The sequence below is a fragment of the Odocoileus virginianus genome, chromosome 14 (genome assembly GCF_023699985.2).
Source record: "Odocoileus virginianus isolate 20LAN1187 ecotype Illinois chromosome 14, Ovbor_1.2, whole genome shotgun sequence".
In the NCBI taxonomy this organism is placed as follows: domain Eukaryota; kingdom Metazoa; phylum Chordata; class Mammalia; order Artiodactyla; family Cervidae; genus Odocoileus; species Odocoileus virginianus.
In genome coordinates, this window is record NC_069687.1 from 34,376,365 (window position 1) to 34,399,102 (window position 22,738).

Below are 22,738 nucleotides of genomic sequence, written 5' to 3' on the forward strand. Positions count from 1 at the left end.
TGGTGCTGTTGTAAGGCCGGGGACAACGAGCTGCAGTTTTAAAATCCGAATTCAGAAGAACTCTACTTCATACTATTAGATAGTAAAGGATACTATATTTCATTCTGCTTCCCTCCCATCCTAAAGGCAGAGAGTAGAATACTCTCTTTATAATAAAGAATAAACAATCTATGAAATATTTTTAAGGTTTTGTTTTGTTTTTAAGGGCTAAACTACTAACACGGAAGCCTCTGGAATTCTTCTATTGCAGGACCACTGGGGCAGTGATTTGAGAAGCTTTATGGAGCTGGTACAAAATCACAGAAACATATGATCTTTACTTTGAATTTGACACCTAAATGTACAGTGGATATTATGCTTGTCCCTTGCAAGAAAATGTAGTCAAAATACGAATAAATCAGACCAAGGGAAAAGGACTGCCGTACATTTGATTTCTAAGCCAATACACTAACACTATTCACACCTTCTTCAATAATCTTCCCTCATATCTATGCATACTTGCCCCAATTGACCAGTAAATACTTCACTGCTCTCATATCTATCCTTCCCAAGTTCATTTAATAAAACTCATCCCTCTTCCTAATTTCAAGCTAGCTTTTAAATAAATCATACAGATGAAACTTAGCAGTTTGTTTCCTAGAACACACAGCATCAAGCTGTGCTTTCTCGTTCCCAAATGCAGTGATCCCGGGTGAAGTCAGCTCAGCCATGTCGTACACCTGGCACCTGGACTTCAGGATACATGGTTTATACATCTGAACCCTTCTGTGATTTCACCCATGATGCCTGTACACATAAATCTTAACTGTTAAACAGGACCCACTTTCTACTTGAGTGCCATTACAAGAGTCAACTTGAAAGTTAGAGGAGTCATCTTGAATGTTAGAAGAATTCAAGAAAAAATACATTATTTAGAAGCACCTGTATTTTATTTACGTGTGTTTTTTTCTTTTCACTTCTGCATCTGCTTTATTTTACTCAACATAATATTTATGAAGTTCCAGCTATGTTGTATCTTGTTCATTATCATTACCACATATCTCATTATATGAATATACCACAAATTTTATCCAATTTGGAGCTGTTATGAATTGTGCTTCTATGAACATTCTGCTACATATCATTTGATGCATATATGTATGCACTACTCCTTACATTATTTTATTTATTGTAGTATAGTTGATTTACAATGTGGTGTTAGTATCAGGTGTATAGCACAGTGATTCAGTAAGCTAATTTACTGTTAACTATTACTTGTGTACTTGATAGATCAGTTATCACTCTAAGGGTGGTGCTTCATGATTTAGCTGATTTCCCTTAGGGAGATTTGGTTGCTTTTAAATAAGATAAAGGAAAAATGAGTCATTTAAAAATAAAAAGGAATTTTCTATTACTATTTGTTGAATTTCAGGTTGACAGAGAAACAGCAACCTGATAACCAGCCCTCTCCTCTCACAACATCAGTGATCTACCTTGCTGAAGGTTAGGAAGTCACCAGAATGAAATCTAAAAGGTCAGGGGAACTCATCTGGAAGAAATATGCATTTACACTCATTTGTTTACTTCTTGGTTACTGGCCAAATTAGATAAGTTAACAGGTAAGAAATCCCTAAGTAATTGCAGGTTCTGTTAGATAAGCAGAAAGGTGAATCTACCAACTTGCTTTCTTGCTTCTTGCAATGATATATTAATATTACTCAAGTGTTGAAAATTTAGGTGACAGGTTCTAAAAACAGTCTGAAATAGCTAGACCACCTGCTTTGAACTTGTGAGCACACAGATTTTCTAAGAAGTTGCTGCAGAGTGAGATGAAGGAAGTAGTGGAAATGCACAAGCATCCTTAAACTAAGGTTCACACTCCATCATTATTCCCTCATCTTTTGGGAAATGGTATTGGACCAAATAAGTATATGGGGATAAATCAATGCATTTTTAAACCAAGGGGTGGAAAAATTCTAAACAGCAGCACACTAACTCATGCTAAATGAAACAGTTTCGGGATTTTAATTGCTGGGCAGTTGAAGCAACTACATTGAAAAATGTATGTAATAAGGTGTTCCAAGTATCAAAATATGTGTATATAGTTCATTCACTGCAGAGATAGAAGTTCCAATTACAAGAAAAAAAAATCTACCACTTAATATCAGACTTTCACTTCTAAAGTCTAAGTAGGTGAGACACTTTGTTTCATGAATTCTATACATAAATCCATGTGAAAGCAACCAAATTAAACCTGTTACTTAGGTAAGTCATCACCATTAACTGGTCCTCCCTTCCACAAACATTTCTAGGCATCTACCTTAGCAATCCTGATGTATAATTCGCAAGTTGGGAAGAGTAATTCATGGATACTTATACCTACTAAAGCCTTTAGGAAAAAGCCACTCCTATATACTCCAAACATTAAATGTTAATAATCTAAAGAAGTTTTCAGGAAGTCAATTTCTATTCCACGTTTGGCAATCATTTAAGTGATTTCTGTAAATTAAGTTAAAACGGAGGAGGTGTTTCAGTGAACTAAGTTAAGAGTTGTTAGAAAATGAAGATAACTCTGTGGGAGAAGGCGAGGGTGGGATGTTTCAAGAGAACAGCATCAAAACATGTATATTATCTAGGGTGAAACAGATCACCAGCCCAGGATGGATGCATGAGACAAGTGCTCAGGCCTGGTGCACTGGGAAGACCCAGAGGGATCGGGTGGAGAGGGAGGTGGGAGGGGGGTACCGGGATGGGGAATACATGTAAATCCATGGCTAATTCATTTCAATGTATGACAAAAACCACTGCAATGATGTAAAGTAATTAGCCTCCAACTAATAAAAATAAGTGGGAAAAAAAAAAAGAAAATGAAGATACAGGTTACTGGTTTTCTTTCTTGGTTGTAATAATCAAGGAATACAAGGAAAAATCTCAAGTATCATCTTAATCTGAACAGATGTCGAAAAGTTTACTCTGGGATTTAGAGGGACTTTGAAGATTTTCTAACACATATAGTCCACTGGATTGGTTTCTTAAGTCATCTCTTCTAATATTAAAATCATCTCAGAGCTCGGTGTGTGGGGAGGGGAGGGAATGACAAATTTGTGCCAGCTGCATTAAAAAAAGGTACTTAAGAAAATTGTCCTGGTTATGTCATTATACATATTTTCAAAGGCTCAAGTCTTGAATATTTCATTTACTCTTTTCTCTTTTTCAGAAGATAAGTTCCTGAGGTGGCATTAACCAATGACTTTGTGAGGAGCCTAGAAAAATGACATTCTTCTTGTCCAGTTCCAACATGATTGCTTTTTACTGTTGATCTAGATATTTTTCTGCAAGACTGAAGAAGTAATCAGTGTCTTAACTTTATATTTCCATGAAGTACTATTCAATGCAGTATGTTGTTTCCTATAAACCTATACTATTAGCCTGATTCAACAGCATAGTTTGAGTATCTAATGGGCCTTCCCTGGTGGCTCAGTGGTAAAGAATCTGCCTGCCAATGCAGGGGACACAGGTTAGATCCCTGATCCAGGAAGATCCCACATGCTGTGGTGCAACCGCTGAGTCACTGTATACCACGTGCCACAACTACGGCGCCTCTGCTCTAGAGCACGCAGATCGCTGGACCTGCAACTTCTGAGTCCTAGTGCCGCCACTTCTGAGGCTGTGAACCTGAGAGCCCGTGCTCTGCAACAAGAGAAGCCTGTACACCACAACTAGAGAGTAACCCTCACTAGCCACAACTAGGGAAAAGCCCTTGCAGCAATGAAGACCCAGAACAGTAAAAAATAAATAAATTACTTAAAAACTGTAAAAAGGCAATAAATGCGTTAACTAAATAAACTATCAATTCATATAGAAGCAAAGGAATCACTACTTTCCAAAGAGCTGAACATATTTGAAACTATAAATCTATGTACTAAGACAATCTATATAATTTTTCTGGCTCTCTGGACCATAAAGACATTTATTAGATCTGTCTCTGTGTCTGTTCAAATGTGTTATTCATCTGCAGCTTAAGATAGTGTGAATCTAATACTGGGTAACCCTCTACTCCTTTCCAATTAAATGAATTTGACTTAAATTAATAGTGAGAGTACCATATTGTCTAACAGTTGTGCTAAAAGCCTGTGAACTGTATCTATTTTCTAGTTCTCAGAGCTTTGACCACAAATTGTAAGAAATTAGCACAACACTGTAAATCAAGTTTATTTCAGTAAATTTTTTTAAAAAGAAATTGTCTTGAATGTTTGTCCTTTGTATTAAGTTACCATTTATAATCTGCCTAGCACTTATAGTTACCAAGTATCACCTCATGGTCAAGTCTTGACTTTAAGGCAAATAATTGGTCACAAATTGAAAATATTATGGGAAGACTTTCCCAGAATAAGCCGATGAGATGGGAATCCTCCCTGCTCCCAGGCCTGTTGCATGTACACCATCTCTGTTGGTTTTCATTGCCTTCTTAAGATGACAAGTTGTGGGTGTACCACACAGCTCTACAGATTTAGCATGAGATGAGCTAGTGTACTAGAGCTAGTAGAGTTTCCCAGGTGGTGTCAGTGGTAAAGAACCCACCTGCCAATGCAGGAGACGTAAGAGATGTGGCTTTGATCCTTGGGTTGGGAAGATTCCCTGGAGGAGGGCATGGTAACCCCCTCCAATATTCTTGCCTAGAGAATCCTATGGACAGAGGAGCCTGGCGGGCTACAGTCCACAGGGTCAGAAAGAGTTGGACATGACTAAAGCGCCATGATGTGCACGCACAAACCCGTGGACATGGTTCCTTATCACTGGCCACTTTGCTGGGCTTCCACTGAAATCTTCTGACCCATTATGATGTATCATATTTATATTCAACTACAAAAAGGTTTCTGATTAGTCTTCACAGTCAACATCAATGATTCACTGAGCAAGTGGTTTCATTAGCATTTAGAGCAATCTCATCTGTTATCTGAACCATTAATGACCTGTTGCAAAATTGTGTCTGCTAGGCAATTGACATTTAAATACTTAAGGAAATGGAGAAGGAAATGGCAACCCACTCCAGTATTCTTGCCTGGAGAATTCCATGGACAGAAGAGCCTGGCAGGCTAGAGTCTGTGGGATCACAAGAGTTGGACACGACTTAGCTACTAAACTACCATCACCACTTAAGGAAAACATGAGTGGATAAAAGTGATTAGAAAGGGACTCCATTTGTAGCTTCTCTTTATGATCCTTATTATATATGGTCATTAAATAAAAGGAACTTCAGTTGGTCCTTGAAGCTTTAGAGTCACTCTACAGTGGCATCTGCTATTTTCCAGTCTCATTAAGTAGGCATTTTTAGCATGAGAGAATGCAATTAGATCATTTGTTTCCTTAGCTGAACTCTATAGCTCTGTGCAAAGACAAGTCTTTGAAAGCCACTATTAAGTTCCTAATCCAATCTTTATTAAAAAGACTCAATATTGTACACAAGGAGGTTAAGACAAGTTCTTTAAAAAAAGCAATGATGTCTTCTACTGAAGTAAAACTTGAAATTAGAAATATATTTATAGCTTTAATTTTTTTCTTTTCCATTATGGATAATTACAGGATATTGAATATAGTTCTGTGTACTCTATAGTAGGACCTTGTTTATCTATTTTATATATATTAGTTTGTAATACAGTTGTAATCTCTTTAAAAACCAGAATGTATAGAAGCATGTAGACAATGAATTTCACCAAAGAAAACAGTGAGAGGAACAACAATAACATGCTTTCTTAGTCTCTCTAAGATAAGCAAAGTTTTACTTTTAAGATTAATTATCAGCTCAACTGGTAAAGAATCCACCTGCAATGCAGGAGACCCCGGTTCAATCCTTGGGTTGGGAAGATCCCCTGGAGAAGGGAAAGGCTACCCACTCCAGTATTCTGGCCTGGAGAATTCCATGGATTGTATAGTTCATGTGGTTGCAAAGAGTTGGACATGACTGAGCGACTTTCACTTTCACTTTCATCACAAGTAGATGTGAATAAAATATCTGGCCATTCTCTGCAGAGTTGAGGTTCTCTAACTGAAATTTCATTCTACATTTTCATCTTCAACTAAGAAATTCTCTTAAGAGTCAAACGCCACCCCTGTTGACTCTTAAGAGCATTGTGCTCAGTCAGTGTGACCCAACAGATGGTAAATCATTGGCTACCCTAGATTTTGCTCTGAAGCTGTGCTACTAGAAAATTCAAAAGGCCTTCAAATACAAGCAGCTTTTTTATTTTTGCTATTGTTGAAAGCATAAGGGTTTAGTGATTGATACCTGCTCAAAGCCGATATAATTCAGAGCCTGGAAACAAAGTTAGCCCCTGAATGCCAGTGATTAGTGCCAACAAGTTAATCACGTAATAAATTTACAGCCCTACTATGTGCCAGGCACTCTTCTAGCACTTGAGATACATCAGGGAGTGAAATAAAGATCTATTCCCTTCTAGAGTTTATTTATTTATTAAATTTATTTCTTTTTAATTGGAGGATAATTGCTTTACATATTGTGTTGGTTTCTGCCATACATCTACATGAATCAGCCATCGGTGTGCATCTGTCCCCTCCCTCTTGATCATCCCTCTCACCTCCCATCCCATCCCACCCTTCTAGATTGTCAAGACTGTACTTCTAGATGGTACTGTGCTGAGCTCTTGAATCATATAGCAAATTCCCACTGGCAATCTATCTTACATGTGGTAATGTATATGTTTCAGTGCTACTCTGTCAATTCGTCCCACCCTCTCCTTCCCACTGCTGTGCACACAAGTCTGTTCTCTGTGTCTGAGTCTACATTGCTGACCTGCAAATGGGTTCATCAGTACCATCTTTCCAGATTCTATGTATATGCATTAATAATGCAATATTTGTTTTTCTCTTTTTGAATTACTTCACTCTGTATAATAGGTTCTGGGATCATCTACTTCATTAGAACTGACTCAAATTCATTCCCTTTTACCTTATGGGGTTTACACTCTAGCACGGGAAACCCATAAAGGGACTATGGGTTTCAGAAGCTGACAGGTGGTCTGGGAAAAGACAGTAGAGTAAAGTAGGTTGGGAGTTCAGGGTTGGGGATGGCTTTAATAGGTTTTTTAGAAACACAGAAGGAATACCATATTCTTAAACATTAAATTTATTGAATATTTATTACTTGCCAGGGGTGAGGTTATGTATCTCTTATTTAGTCCTAGAAGAAAGCATTGTCATCTCTACTTGACAAGCGTGGATGCTGAAGTACAGAAGTCAACCAGGTCCCTGAAAGTCACACGGGTCTAATATCTATGCTCTGAATTTCTTTGTTTTAGAACAATACAGGAAAAAAGAGAGAATTTTTGTAGCTCTTATGATAGGTGGAATGAATGTTAGCCAGATAAGACATTTGGGAAAGAGGAAGTGATAGCAATGAGAAAACGATATTTATGTCATCTTGGCTAGAATACTGGACCAGTGCTGGGTTATATTATGAAAAAAAGGTTGAAAAGTGGGTCAGACTGGATTAGAGTGGATTTACAGAACTCTCTTTTGTCTAGACGGCACTGAGAAGACTTGGAGATTTTGAGCAATGGTGTGGAGGTCGAGGTGGTGACAAGTCTGTATGGAGCTATGGCATCAAAGAGCCAGATAGCTTTGTAGTAGGAGAGTTGCATGAACTTGCCATTTTGAGTGATTCAACACTGCCGGTTTCTTTCATTTACTTATGTGGCTAATCTTTTGGAAACAAAGCCTTTTAATTGAAAGGTTAAGGTCTAACAATCTTAAATGTCAGATTCAAGGTTATCCCATCTAAGATGCTTGGTGACCCTCAAACTTCAAATAAACAGTGTGTCCTAAAGATGGCTTAAAAAAAAAAAGGGCAATACATCTTATAACTTTCATTCTAAAACCTAAAAGAAGAATTCTCATATCAGTTTTATAAAAATGTATGTAAGTAAAGTGATATTTGAAATTTGAGCACTTAAAGGGACAACTTTTGTAAAAGGCAACTGTGGACCAAAGTAGTCATGTCATTATAGCTCCTTGTTTAAAGCAGAATATACAGCATTTTCCCATTATGTGTATGTTTCTCTATAAAACTACGGAGAGACTAGAAGGATCAATATCAAGGAAATGCTGGCTAAGAAGAGTAGCAGTCGAGTGAGAGACAGATTTCTGCTTCTAATAGATTTAGAATAGTGATATGAGGGTAACACGTGCCTTTCTGTATTTCTAAAATGAAATTCCCTAGAGAAGTGCTAATTTGTCAGATAGCAATATTTAAAATGTAGGCAAATCTATAGTCTCGCTTGGGCTACAGATAGAATCATGAAGCTACTCTAGGATCAGTCATCTGAAATTAAACTCAAAAGCTAAAAGAACCTACAAATTGAACTTGAACATCTCTGGAAACATGTGGAATGCTGCCCACAGCAAGCTTTCCATACAGTCATCTTAGACTTCATTAACTGATGTTTGCTTATCCAAAGGTGTTGAGGAAAGCTCCTGATACATTAAAACAAATGAACAGTAAGTTTTGAATCAAACGCTCACTATGGCTTGATAAAACTTCTATGCTAGGATTTTTAAAGTTGGGGTCAGAGTATGGCCTAAAGTCAACTTCCAGATTGGTTTCCTTAGATCCACTGAGGGCTCTGTAGAGACCAAAGTCAGCATTTAAAGAACCTAATGGATATAAAATCCGTACCTGTAATATAGTTGCACACACAAATTAAAACCCAGGTTTCCTTGATTTGAGCAGAAATTGTGCTGTGAGAGGGATAACCTTAATTATCCAGTACTGAGCCAAAGGTTTCATTTATTTTTCTCAATTTTTATTAGTTCTTTAGTAAATAGTTTGGTGGATGCTTTTAAAAGGAGAAACAGGAGGAGAATAAGAAGCTGTCCTTGGAGGAAATACCAGGTTGAGAACTATTCACCACTGTGATTATTATCAGCCAGTGATTGTGTTCATGGGGTCAGATAGATTTGTGTGCCATGATGAACATTCCAGTGGCAGAAGTTAAACCAAGGACTTGAAAAGACTACACTATCTGTTAAATTTCAGTAACAGCTTGTTGGCCTTTCTCAGGCCCTGTGCTGATATAACTTAGAGGAACCTAGGGATATTGCTCATTATAAATAAACTTAAAACTTAAAAAAAAGACTCAAAGCTATTTTGCTTATACCAAAGATAAGGCAAGCTGAAGCTCCCCACTCTGCTCAATTTATAATAAATTCCAAATAATGTTGCAGATGAGTAGCTTGAGTCACTCATTCACCTGGTGAATGTTTACTGAACACCTGCTATGTACTAAGCACTGTATTATGCTATATATACAGTGACAAAAATAGATACGGTATCTACTCTCAAGGGGCTTACAGTGTAGGCAGGGGAGAGAAAATAAGCATGTAAAATAAGCTGAGTATTTTAGAGGAAATGTTTCCAGTTAGCCTATAAAGTTTCACTGTCATTAATAACATTTAGTAAAAGAAGGTAAAATTAGACTACTTCAAGGAATTCTATAAATTGCTCTCTTTTAAATATTGACCATGGAAAGATGAAAATTTTGTCTAAGAGCATAATTATCCTTTTCAAGACAGTTTAAAATGATGATATTTACTTAAAACATTAATTAGATGGGGAAGATTTACATTAAATATTTGGAAATATTCTGTAACAATATTGGGCTTCCCTGGTGGCTCAGATAGTAAAGAATCTGCCTGCAATGCAGGAGACCTGGGTTCGATCCCTGGGACGGGAAGATCTGCTGAAGAAAGGAGTGGCTACCCACTTCAGTATTCTTGCCCAGAGAATTCCATGGACAGAGAAGCCTGACAAGCTATAGTCCATGGGGTACCAAAGAGTCGGGACACAACTGAGCAACTGACACTTTTCACTATAATAATATTGCAATCTGGAAGACAATATTGCCTCTCTGTGACAGAGCCAGTGGGAGGAAAAAAAATCTTGTGATACGTTAGATCATTAAGGACTGTCAACAATGTTTCCTGCAAAGTTATCTTAAAACTAGAGCCCTGAATCAACACTGTTTTCATAAACATGGGGAAGAAATACCATGCTCCTTTGACAGCAGTTTTGTCACTTCAGGAGCACAAGCAATTCAGAGATGACACAAACCACTATATTCTAGACCCAAAAATAGTCTGTAGCACTCTTAATTACGAGATTTATCTAAGAGTACAACAGTGTCACTTTCAGATCAGGCCAAACAACTGAACTGTGGATGCAAATGAATCAATATTTTGAAAATATAACCATGGGTCCTACCAGTATCTTTGGTTCTTTAAAGAGCACTACCTCGTTTACAAGAACATTAGCAAGAGAATATTAGGTAACATTTGGTTAAGGTCAGCCTTCATCAAGGAAATGGCTTTAGTATGGCTCAGGGAATTCAAACCAGGGCTTGGTAACAACCTAGAGAAGTGAAAAGGGGAGGGAAGTGAGAGGGATGTTCGAGTGGGAGGGGACATGGGTAAACCTACAGCTGATTCATGTTGATGTTTGCTAGAAATGAACACAATACTGTAAAGCAATTATTCTTCAATTAAAAGCAAATAATTTTTTTCTTAAAAAAAGGAAAATGGCTTTACCATCATCCTGATTAGCAGCAAGGCCCTCAACAAGTGCTGACTGCATGAAATACAAGAATCTGGATCCTACAGCAGTGCGCAGTTGCATCCATTGTTTCTATTATAGTATAATAGAGTTCTTGTATGGAAAGCTGGCATTTGTGTCTCTACACACTATCTGGAAACAGAACTACAGATTTTCTTTTGTTTATGTATATACCTAAAAGATCCACAATGAAGCTAATATTGTATCTTAGACTGTTCACAGGTCTACTGAATGTGGCACACTTCCGGCCTTCTGTTTTCCATAATTGCTCTTCATTTTCATCTCTCCTTCCTCCCCACCAAAAATGAATTTGATTTTACTTACTTCTGGCATTCCTCCCCAATCTTTCCTCATCACCATTCTGAATTCCTGCTTCCAAAAAAGGTGTACTACCTTGTCTCACATACCTTGCTCCTCAAAATTAGCCAACTCTTAACACAGTGCTATTTTGATATTTTTTATACACACAGTACTATGTTTTTCCAGTAGTCATGTATAGATGTGAGAGTTGGACCATAAAGAAAGCTGAGCACTGAAGAATTGATGCTTTTGAACTGAGGTGTTGGAGAAGACTCTTGAGAGTCCCTTGGACTGCAAGGAGATCAAACCGGTCAATCCTAAAGGAAATCAGTGCTGAATATTCATTGGAAGGACTGATGCTGAAGCTGAAACTCCAAGACTTTGGCTGCCTGATGCGAAGAACTGACTCACTGGAAAAGACCACGATGCTGGAAAAGATTGAAGGTGGAAGGAGAAGGGGACAACAGAGGATGAGATGGTTGGATGGCATCACTGACTCAATGGACATGAGTTTGAGCAGGTTCCAGAAGTTTGGTGATGGACAGGAAATCCTGGTGTGCTGCAGTCCATGGGGTTGCAAAGAGTCGGACATGACTGAGCGACTGAACTGAACTGATACACACAGTACAGGTATTTCATAATATTAGAATATTTGAAGTAAAGAAGCTCTTTGTGAGGTGAATTCTACCTTTCATTTTCTCAAAAGGATCCAATGAGAATCTAAATTGTAAGAGACTTTAGTTGTCCCTGACCTATTTTCATGGTTGAATTCTTGTAGTGGTACCCTATCAGACCTCAGGGTTTCCCGATTTCGTATTAATTAGGCATCACTGTTCAATTCCTCCACTCAAAGTCAACCTGAGATTCAAAGCCTTGCATAATTAGAATGCACACTAAATATATACATAGCCACCTGTTCCCTGGAGAGGCTGATTGCTTGCATTTACCATGGACACACACACAATGCCTTCTCTTATTACCTCCCTAGGCTGTAGCATTTGCTGCCTTCACCTACTTGTATTCATACCCATCATTCAAAGTCCATCCAAGATGTGTCTACCATGTACAAAATAGATAACTAGTGGGAAGCTGGTACCTAATACAAGGAGCCCAGTTTGGCACTGTGATGACCTAGAGGGATGGGATGGCAGTGGGGTTGGAGGGAGGCTCAGAGGAAGGGGCTGTTTGCTGTTCAGTCGATAAGTCCTGTTTGACTCTTTGCAACTCCACGAACTGCACCATGACAGGCTTCCTTCTCCTTCACTGTCTCCCAGAATTTGCTCAAATTCATGTCCATTGAATGGGTAATGATATTTAACCATCTCACCCTCTGCCACTCCCAAGAAGCAGAGACATCACTTTGCCGATAAAGGTCAGTATAGTCAAAGCTATGGTTTTTCCAGTAATCATGTACAGATGTGAGAGTTAGACCATAATGAAGGCTGAGCACTGAAGAATTGATGCTTTTGAACTATGGTGCTGGAGAAGACTCTTGAGAGTTCCTTAGACTGCAAGGATATCAAATCAGTCAATCCTAAGGGAAATCAACCCTGAATAATCATTGGGGAGACTGATGCTGAAGCTGAAGCTGAAGCTTCAATACTTTGACCAAAAAAAAAAATATTTTGACCACCTGATGCAGCCAACTCACTAGAAAATAAGAGGGTATATGTATATGTATATGTAAATATATATATAAAATACATAATTATGACAGATTCATGTTGTAAAACAGAAACCAATACAACATTGTAAAACAATTATCTTCCAATTAAAAAAAAACAACAAAAAAGACATATTGTCTGAGGTCTTCACTGACCTCTCACTCTCATTTCTCTACATTTGACCTATTGCTGCCCTCTGATCCATGTAGAAATCTTCCCCTAATTCAGTGAAATCTTGAGGTCAGGGAATTATTTATCTTACTCTTCTAGCCCTACTCCCACCCCTGCCCCTCCATCCCCAGTCTAGTAAAGAGCAGTGCCCTTAAAACATTAGGGGTAATACACAGTTGCCATTTGTTCCTTAATATTAAAATCTTTACTTTTCTGAGTTTTCATAAAACACAGGTTTTTCTTCAAGTGCTGAGCAATTGCCACTCAAACTCATACTGCCAAGATAGCTAGGTTAATTGATCTCAGTCAGCATTATATTCTCCCGATTTAAAATAGAGATCTACTGAGGAGCAGATAAAGATCTAAGTTCTTGCCCTGACATCCAAAGCTCTGCAATCCAGCTCTCATTTTCAAATCTATCACCTCTGACCTCTCTATCATTTTGTACTTTCTCTTGGTCAGACTGGCCAGTCAGTATTCTTTGGTCATACATCTGCATGATATACTTATAAGCTTCTGCCTAGAATGCATTTTTCTTCCTTGCTTTGCTGATCTGACTTCCACCATTTGCTTAAAGGCCAAGTTCATCATCACACGAGTCCTTTACTTTCTCTGGACCCTACTGTGTACCATTTAATTAATAATAAGACAATACATTACTTGAGCGGTTGTCATTTTCTCTAAATTTCTTGTAGGAAGCAACTGTTGACAGTTATATGTTCCCTAGTGGGTGTTACCATTTAGATGCTAACTTTAGAGTTACCATTTAAAGTTACCACTAGAAAGTAGATGTAGATACTTTTATCCAAATTTCAATTACAATTAACAAAAACTTCAGACCAGCTGACAAATCAAATATCCCAAGAACAAGTTATCAGGCAGCCAAGCAAATATCTGTGCATCAATATATCCTTCAGAAGACAGGTTGAACATTAAATAAAACTATCATTTCAATTCAAGTACCTGAACACTTCTGAAAAGTTTCAGCTACAGCTGAACCTTGGTCCAGGGAGAAATCAATATTAAATCTCCATACTGTCAACCACCCATCACCAAAAGAGCCTATTTGATCAGTTACATATTTGTTTTCTATTTTGAAGCTGGGATTTTATTTAAGATGTCTAACTTCAGAGGTAAAGGTTTAAAAAAGAAATCCCAAAACAAAACCCCCAAATCACACCACCACCACTCAACACTGATATAGTAAAGCACAGCTGATATTTTCCTTGAAGGGAGATTTGAGCACCTACTCTATGTACTATTCCAATTTCTGATCCTTTGGTCTACAAGTTACGTTATATGTCTCCCATCAGGATTAACGTTGTGTCCCAAAGACAGACTGGTTCAGCAATATTCACAGGACTATGTGAACCCTCTGGCAAATATTCACACACATGTGGCTTATTTCTGCTGCATTAAATGGTGACAAAAAGCATGTCAGAATCTGCATTACATATTATAGGAGATTAGAACAGGTCTCGGTCCCTTAATAGGACACTTAAAATATGAAAAATAAGTGAGGTCACTGGGTGAAGTGTTTATTAATAGAACAAGGAGAGCAGCTGCACCCAACACAGATCCATTAATGAAGTTATTCTTCACTTTCCGGTTCTTTGGGCATGGATTAATGTAAACCTCAGGAGGACTCAACTGTCCTGCCCAGAGAACATTTGAGAGGTGCCTTAAGAGTTAACATCTGTGTGCCTGTACTGGTCTATGAAGCGTTGCCACATTTTCTTGCTCGATCCTCACGTTTAATAGTTTCACGGTATGTAAGAAAGATGGGCTTCTTGTTTGCAGCCCGAATGCATTCATCTCTAGATTTTAGCTTGCCTAAAGACCACAAAAAAGACCATTTGTATCAGTTTAGTTACTACGGACACAGGACACAGTCATCCGTGGTTCAAAGCCCAAGTTCTTAACCACTAACCTCTGCTGCTTCTTCAGAGTTCCAGTTCTCTCCTACATCACTCCCTTGTATCTTTCCATCTAAGAAGTGACCTCTGCTAAACACCAGTCTCTCTGATTAACACCGGTCCCTCTTAGGACTGTTGTACAAGGTGAGTGAAGTGACTCAGGGTCAGAGACATCGAGTAGCATGCCTGAGAAACAGCAGTGCAGTCATTCCACTGCAGGACTAGGGTCTACTCTCTCTCCTTTACGTAACTCAGACTTTCTTCTAGATTTCTACTCACTGGGAGTTCTTTGCTAGCCTAGCCACATACTTCACATAATAGGTATTTACTAAGTATTCTGATAAACATCAAGATTTTAATCATAAAGATTCATGCTTTTATCCTGACTCTACCACTTTACTGGAATGACCTTGGGCAGGCTGATCTATTGATCACACTGGAGCAAAGAAATGGAGATATTGTTTCTACCTTAAGTTATTTAAAGTGAAAGTCAGATGGGAGAAGAACAGTACTTCACTAACCATAAAGCACTATGAAAACCAAGTGGAACAGATTCATTTACCATGATGGAGAGACCTTCATCTGTACTCTGGGCATGGCATGAAAAAACAAAATAAAAAGTTTTATAGGTTAGAGAAAACCATTTGGCTTAAGAAGAATGATCTAGTTTACTGAAATCTTTTTTAAAAAGAAGTAACTGGGACAGTTTTATAATAAATGGAGATTAATTATGTTCCTTTAAAACTCCAGAAGAGGGAAAAGAATTGCGAAGCGAGGTGATAATATAGAAATAAGGAGTAGATCGGTTTTCCTACAATCAAGAAAGCAATACTTGAGATAGCAGGAAAAAAGTCAGGGTCTGTGCTTTTTCATCTTTTTAAGATTCAGTTAAACTGAGCTCCGTTTAAATGCTTTGCTTTATTATTTCCATGATTGTAGGAATTCAGTTACTTTGTTATGCTTTCCATTGAACAACTGAGTTATGAAAGTTTCTCTTAGATCATGTGGAGGGTTTGTTGGAATACAGCTGGATAGACCCTACTGCTCATATTTGGTTTGGTGGTTCTGGGATAGGAACCAAGAATTTGCATTTCCAACAAGTTGCCAAGTGATGCTGATGTAGCTGATCTGGGGACTACACTGAGAGTTAGTCTGAGATGAGTTCTTTCTAGCTGTGAACTACACACTCTAGCTAAGTGTCCAACACTGAAAGAATGAATGAATTTAACTGTTAAATGAGAACTTACAGCAGTTTACCTGTCACACTAAGATCTAAGTCTGTTTCAGACTAATGCATTGCTAGAGAGAAATGGGATCACTTTTTACCCAGAGGAAACATTCAATCATAAATTCCTTGCCCAAATCTCTTCCAGGTTGGAGAATGTTTCAAACCCAGCTTTTCCAGTATTTTTACTTTCAAACCCAGCAGCTCCTTCTCCTTTGTGGATACCTAAATATCTAAGTGACAGCCTTTATGCATTCTGCCTCCTGGTAACTTCCCTGCAGCTGAACATTCACTCAGGCTGCTCTGTTGACACAAAATTCTTACCAGTTTGAAGAAGTTAAAGGTCACTTGCCTCTAGCTATCCTAGAGGCTAAGTTATAACTTATAGCTGCAGAGAGACACTGCTGGGCTGCTTCTACATTGAGGCAGCAGCTTTTATGTTCCTGAAATTTTATAAGTCTTAATGTTTCTTCTTTACTGTGATGATGTAAGTATGAGCTGGAGTTGGACAATTAGGAGTAAAGTTTTGGATTAAAATAAGTTCAGAAGGGAAAGATGAGGTAGGTAGAGAGGACATTCTATCTCACTTAAGAAAAAAAAGTAACTTCCATTTTTAGACCAGGAAGCAATTTGTTCAGATTTTGCTTACCCTAAGGTAGCAGGCTTCCTTCCAAGGTACGAAAAAGATTCGGGAAGGGGAGTAACCATGGCAACCTGCCCAGCTCAGTGGGTAAGGACAGTATGGGGCCCTAGGTACTTAGAAGGCTTTTTATTTCTAGTCTAGTCCCTCAGTTTAGTACAGGGGTCCCTCCGTTCCCCCCTCCTTCTGCTCCAATGTTGACTTCATGGGGAAGGACTGCTCCCCCTCTGTAGGGAGTCTGGGGTGGGGGGAAAGACTGAAATGAGACCAGAGATCAGCTTGACCAAACCAAACTGCAAGCTCCAGGCAGAGAACAGAAAGAAACTCCCAGTTGGTTTAGTGTAAGCACAGCAAATTCTCTGGCTTTGTTCATATGAGGAGCTTAAGGGATTAACATTTTTCAGGTAGATGGGCGGTGTCCAACTTTGACAAAGATATTCCCCATTCTGCCTTTAATTTTCACTAAAGATATGTAATTCAGGAGGCAAAATGAAAACAAAACAATGGAATAAAGGAGTCTAAGCATATTAGATTAACAGTCTTCCCAGCAAAACTGTGGGTAGGTATTATTCTCTTCGGATAAGAAAGCTTAAATACAGAGAAGTGATGCAATTTGCTTAAGGTCACACAGGCAGCAGCGCAGTCCCTGGGATTTGAACTGAGGCCACAGGACTGCAGAACCCACTTGCTCACCACCGCTCCCTGGCTTAGCTAGGTGGGAGGCAGAAATGGCCTGTGGGCCAGCACTTGGTGTTCACTCTCAGCATATTTGTTCCCCTCACAGGAAATCAGTGTGTTCTCTGTAGAAGAAGGGGACTCCAAGGCCTGCTTTCCTTCTGAGTCACAGGATTAATCCGGTCAGGATACATAACCATGAGTTAGGTTTCCCTTAAATACAGAGATCTGGGGTTACAGCTATTTCAGCTAAATGTGATTTTGGCCAACCTCTGTGCAATTCAGTGGCACAGCTTCAACTTTAGAATTACACAGCAGCACCAGAGAATTTTTAGATATCACATCCTGTTCCTCAGGTGTTTCATACTGCCAGTCCTCATTCTGGTTCTGCTTGGAGGGTGAGTGCATGCTCAGTCGTGTCCAGCTCTTTGCGACCCTATGGGGGCTGTAGCCTGTCAGGCTCCTCTTGTTCATGGGATTCTCCAGGCAAGAATACTGGAGTGGGTTGCCATTTCCTATTGCAGGGATCTTCCCAACCCAGGGATCGAAACTGTGTCTCCTGCACTGGCATGTAGATTCTTTACCACTGAGCCACCAGGGAAGCCCCTGGGGGTAGAGAGCCCTAGAAAGTGAAAGAAAGAAAGTGAAGTAGCTCAGTCATGTCCGACTCTGCAACCCTGTGGACTGTAGCCTACCAGGCTGTTCCATCCATGGGATTCTCCAGGCAAAAGTACTGGAGGGGGTTGACATTTCCTTCTCCAGGGGATCTTCCCAACCCAGGGATCGAACCCCAGTCTCCCACATTTCAGGCAGAAGCTTTAACCTCTGAGCCACCAGGAAGCCCTAGAGAGCCCTAGGCATTTGGTAAAATACTAAAACTCCCTCAACCAATCCACTTTCAAGTCTTTTCTCCTGGGGAGGAGGCATTTTCTGCTAATCCTTAGGGCAACTTAGCACCTTGGAGCTCTGTCTTTGGTAGCCTTTTTAAGTAATTCAGTATCTTACATTTGCTTTTAAGAAAAACACTGATTAAACCCTCAAGTTAGGAAAGACTGAGGGGGGGAAACATATGGAACCTTCAAAACTATGGCTTTCCTGGTGGTCCAGTGGTTAAGAATCCGCCTACCAATGCAGGGGACATAGGTTCGATTCTTGGTCTGGGAAGATCCCACATGCCACAGAGCAATTAACCCCATGTGCCACAACTAACTGAGCCCACACTCTAGAGCCCCTGTTCCACAACAAGAGAAGCCACTGCAATGAGAACCCAACACACTGCAACAAACAGTAAGTAGCCCCCATTCTTCCAAACTAGAGAAAGCCTGCACACAGCAACAAACATAATGCAGCCCCCCCCAAAAGAAACTACCTAGGTAAAAAATATCTGTGGTAGCTAGTGTAGGTTTACAGACATATGAGGGTAGGATGAGAAATAAAACAGTGCTTACTGGCTGTACCACCGAGTCCACGTCTCCACAAAGCCTCCTACTGACCAGGAGCCATGACCAAGGCTTCGGTCTTCCTCTCTGTAAATCCTCAGGTAACAGAGGCATGGCTGAGCAGGAAAATAAGGGTCACCCCAACCAGCTGGACAGCCCCTTCCTGGGGTCCCTGCATGCCAACAAGCGTCTCAAAAGCAATTCTGTTCAACCCAAACAAGGTGGTTGAACATCATTCGACCTTTCAGGCAAAGCAAGGAGCAAGCCTAAGGCACAGGAATTTGGACTTTTAGTTGAATCCACAACTATAAAAAGTCTTGAGTGGAAATACAGATCCTAATTTCTGCCCTTAACAACGAGACAAGGCCTTAAACAAGCAGTGGGCCCCCCTTCCCTCTCTCACATCCTCAGGAGAAAATCAGGTGTGTCTAAGACCACCAGAATGGCGGCTACCTATGTGTCAGAGCTCGAAGCTGGGAGACAGTCCTCTACCTTCTATTTTTAAATGGAGGAGGGTAGAGCTTGAGAAGGACTGATTTCTAGGGCATCCATTTGGATAAGAAGGGAGAGAGCTGGGAGTGGGAAGGGAAGGGAAAATGAAGTTATTCATCATCAACAGGAAGAAGAATCCAGTTTGCCTTAGGAGGAGACTGACAGGGATTTAGAACTAATCTGTCCCAGAACTACACACTGGAAAGGAAACCACCAGGCCTCCTCCTTCTGCTTTTCTGACAAGATTGCACATTGTATTAGGTGTAGCCACATACCTAGCACTTCAACCAAAAGGGGTGAATTCTCATGGCAACAAACTTTCTTTCAGTGTCATGGAGGCCCATCTCCCCTCAGAGAAGAGTCAGAACCTGGAGAGATGTAGGGTGGGCACCAGGCCCGGAGAAGGGTAGCCCAACCAAGGTCTGGCTGCTGGTTTAAGAAGCCAGGTGGAGGTGACCCAGAGCAGGGAAGAAGCCTTTTGGTAATGGTCATGCTCCCCCATTCCCAGCTAGTTTTTCCCTCGCCAATAGCCAGGAGACGCTCGTGTGTGGGGAGCCAACCTCAAGTCTGCAGGAAGATCAATTAAAATCCCATCAAAGCCGTTTCGAGAGCCTTATCGGGCATCTTGAAGGCATTTTTTTTTGCAGCTGCTTTCTTTTCCTCAGCCATTCCTTCTATTTAAGTTACTTCTGTCTCACCTCCTTCTATCCCACGCCCCTGCTTTGTCTGATTAAGGCCAGAAATTTTTTCATTAAGTCACTTTATAGTGCAATAACAACATTTACTATTCATGAAGTCGCCCCTCCAGAATTTTTAAGTCTTTCCATGTGTCTGGAAGCTGATTTCTGCTCTTCTCATTTTACAGAGCGCCTCTCTTCCTTCCAAACACAAACTAAAAAAAAAAAAAAAAAAAAAGGATAAGGTGGGGGTGGAGATAACATCCAGATTCTTCAAGCATTTTTAATCCAGTTAGATTTCCCTTTGGACTCAAAGGGCTCCCTGCTAAAACTGACTGCGGACCCTGAATTCCGGGCTAAGAATTAAGAGGGAAGGACGGCAGGAACAAATAACACAGTCAGCTCCGTGCTATGAAACCCGCTATGCTGACTGGGGCTCCACGGTGTTAACCCATTCATTCTTTTCCCCCTTTCCTAAAATTCGTCCTTAATCTTTCTAGATTACAGCAAGCAGGCAAACACCTTTTAAATCCCCGGAGGATTTCAAACAAGTTTGTTCAGTCTCTTAGGCAGATACTTTCTTAAGAAGGCGGGTGTAAGACAAAGTTCACATTTTAACGCCACACGTTGTCAGTCACTGGGAAAAAGCCTCTCGTGGGTACAAACCAGGTCCCCAGCCTTTGTCACACGGCAGAAATAAACACTCTTGGAGGAGTTAATTAGGCGGTCAGCAGCCACGCCAGTGGGGCTTTTGAACAAGCAGACAGACAGACACGCACACACACAAGGGAGGCGCTTGTTACATGTCACTAGCTGGACATCTGGAGTCCGACCCCAAAGGTAAAGGCTTTCCGTGGAAGCATTCCTCGGATGTCAGGCCACAAAAGCGCCCGTCTGCTCAAGTACGCCGTCTCCTTAATTAGACAGCCCAACAGTCCCCGTTCTGCATCCCAAGAGAGGAAAAGAGCAAAGGAGGGAGGGAGGTGGCCAAAAATGGGGCCAAAGGGAAGAAGGAACCAAAGCTACTCACAGTCTAGCTAGCGCCTCTGCGATGCGAGCATGACTCCTCGGTGCCCGAGCCTCCAGGCTGCCGCGCTGCCCACACGGCTGCCGCGCTTAAATAGCCGCCGGCCCGGGAGCCTCGGAGCCGCGGGCCACTCCCGGCGAGATATGGTTCTAATCAGATGCTGGCAGCTTTGGACGCCCCAGGAATGCGCCGGGATGTTTTTGCTGCCTGGGTTGGGTAACTCCCCCTCAACGTGTCTGCTGAGTCTTCCAAACTTAACTGTTTATTAACTCGAGCTGCGGCCGCGCAAAGTACCCGGCTCCGGGGAGCGGGGAGCCCCACCAGCGGAGGGCGATCGCCCCGAGCTCGGCCAAGGGGAGGAGTAGGGAGTCGGGGCGCCGTCTGCAACCCAGGCTCTCGGGGCTGAGGCAAGGGACCGGGGAGGGTGCGCTTAAGGACAGGAAAGGGAAACCCCGCAGGAAAGGGGTGGGACCCAGCGACCTTCATCTCAAAAATTCCTTCTCTGGACTGCCGCTTCCAGTGATGTGGCGTCCCAAGTCATCCGAACCCGATGGGGCCCTTGGAACAAAGAGCTGCCTTTACTCCTGACTTTCCTGGCTAGAGGCGGTGGATGCTAGCTCAGAATCTGCTGTCTCGAGAGTTGCACGTGTCATCGCATTCCCACCCCGGTTAAAGGATTTCGTGTGTCTTTCAGGGCAGATGTGGGTAATCTGTGTGTATATGTAAATTGGTGGGTAATCTGTGTGTATATGTAAAACACAGTTCATTTATGTGTGGAATATAATCCTGTATATACACATATAAAATAATACTCTATGAAATTGATACAAACAAAAATGTGCAGGGCTATATAATTTATCTAAGTAAACTATATATTTGATGTAAATAGAGATTATATACTGGCTTCCCCCACTGTATGGTCATCCCTGTGTAGACACTTAATATGACTTTATCTGATTTCCATAGTGTTTCCTATATCTCTAAGAAAAATCTGAAATATGAGAAATAAAATATTTGAAAAGGGACCTCCCTGGCTGTCCAGTAGTTAAGACTCTACTTTGAATGTAAGGGTCACAGGTTAGATTCCTGGTGGGGGAACTAAGATCTCACAAGCCAGGAGGCCAAAAGAAAGAAAGAAAGAAAGAAAGAAAAAAGAATAGAGAAATATTGACATGCAGTACTTAGCAGTAGAAGGCATTCCATAGTTGTATCTTAGTGGACCTTAACAAGCTGGGGATTCATTTTTCCCATATTTTAAAATCATGAACAATTGCAAAACATCCCCAGAAGCTTTGTTGCTTTTTAAGAATTATGAAATTATCCTTGTGAAAATGTGTCTGTTTCCTTCCTTTTTTTAAAAGTCTGAGACAGTGTTTGGCATGCGTGCTCAGTCGTGTCTGACTCTTTGCAACCCCGTGGACTGTAGCCCACCAGGCTCCTCTGTCCATGGGGTCCTCCAGGCAAGAATACTGGAGTGGGCTTCCATGCCCTTCGCCAGGGGATTGTCTCCACCCAGGGACTGAACCGATGTCTCTTGCATCTCCTGCATTGGCAGGAGGACTCTTTACCACTGGCGCCTCCAGTGTGTAGTAAATGTGAAAATACTAAACTGTGACTTGGATGGGAGGGGGTAATTGATTTTATTGAGTAAGCAACACACACTGGATTTGCATTTTATCTCTGGAAACTGGGGGTTCAAATCGGGCTCATGGGACACCAAGGATGTATTTTGTGGTTCCAGCTTAGCCCCGACTGCAAAGCCACTGTGTAATTTGGGACAAATCAGTGTGAGTGACAGTCCCTACTCTCAAGTAGGTCAGACTTGGAACAGCCCAGGGGCTAGGGGTGCAGAGCAGCAAAACCTGGTAACAATGAGAACACTACCTCTTTTGACCTTTACTGTTTCTGC

The 22,738-nt window shown here is 40.8% G+C and overlaps 1 protein-coding gene across 5 annotated transcripts in view; it reads right to left on the reverse strand.

Annotated features, from left to right (window-relative positions):
- Positions 1-21,233, reverse strand: part of DAB2 (DAB adaptor protein 2) — a 56,222-nt gene extending 34,989 nt beyond the window's left edge. For 4 of the 5 annotated variants that reach the window (XM_020890360.2, XM_020890361.2, XM_020890359.2 and 1 more), the window contains exon 1: positions 20,833-21,233. The gene's annotated coding sequence lies outside the window, so the exon portion shown is untranslated. Of the gene's footprint in view, positions 1-19,910; positions 20,018-20,832 lie in introns of all 5 variants that reach the window. The other variant, XM_070476616.1, reaches the window with a different exon arrangement.
- Between the last annotated feature and the right edge of the window lie 1,505 nt (positions 21,234-22,738).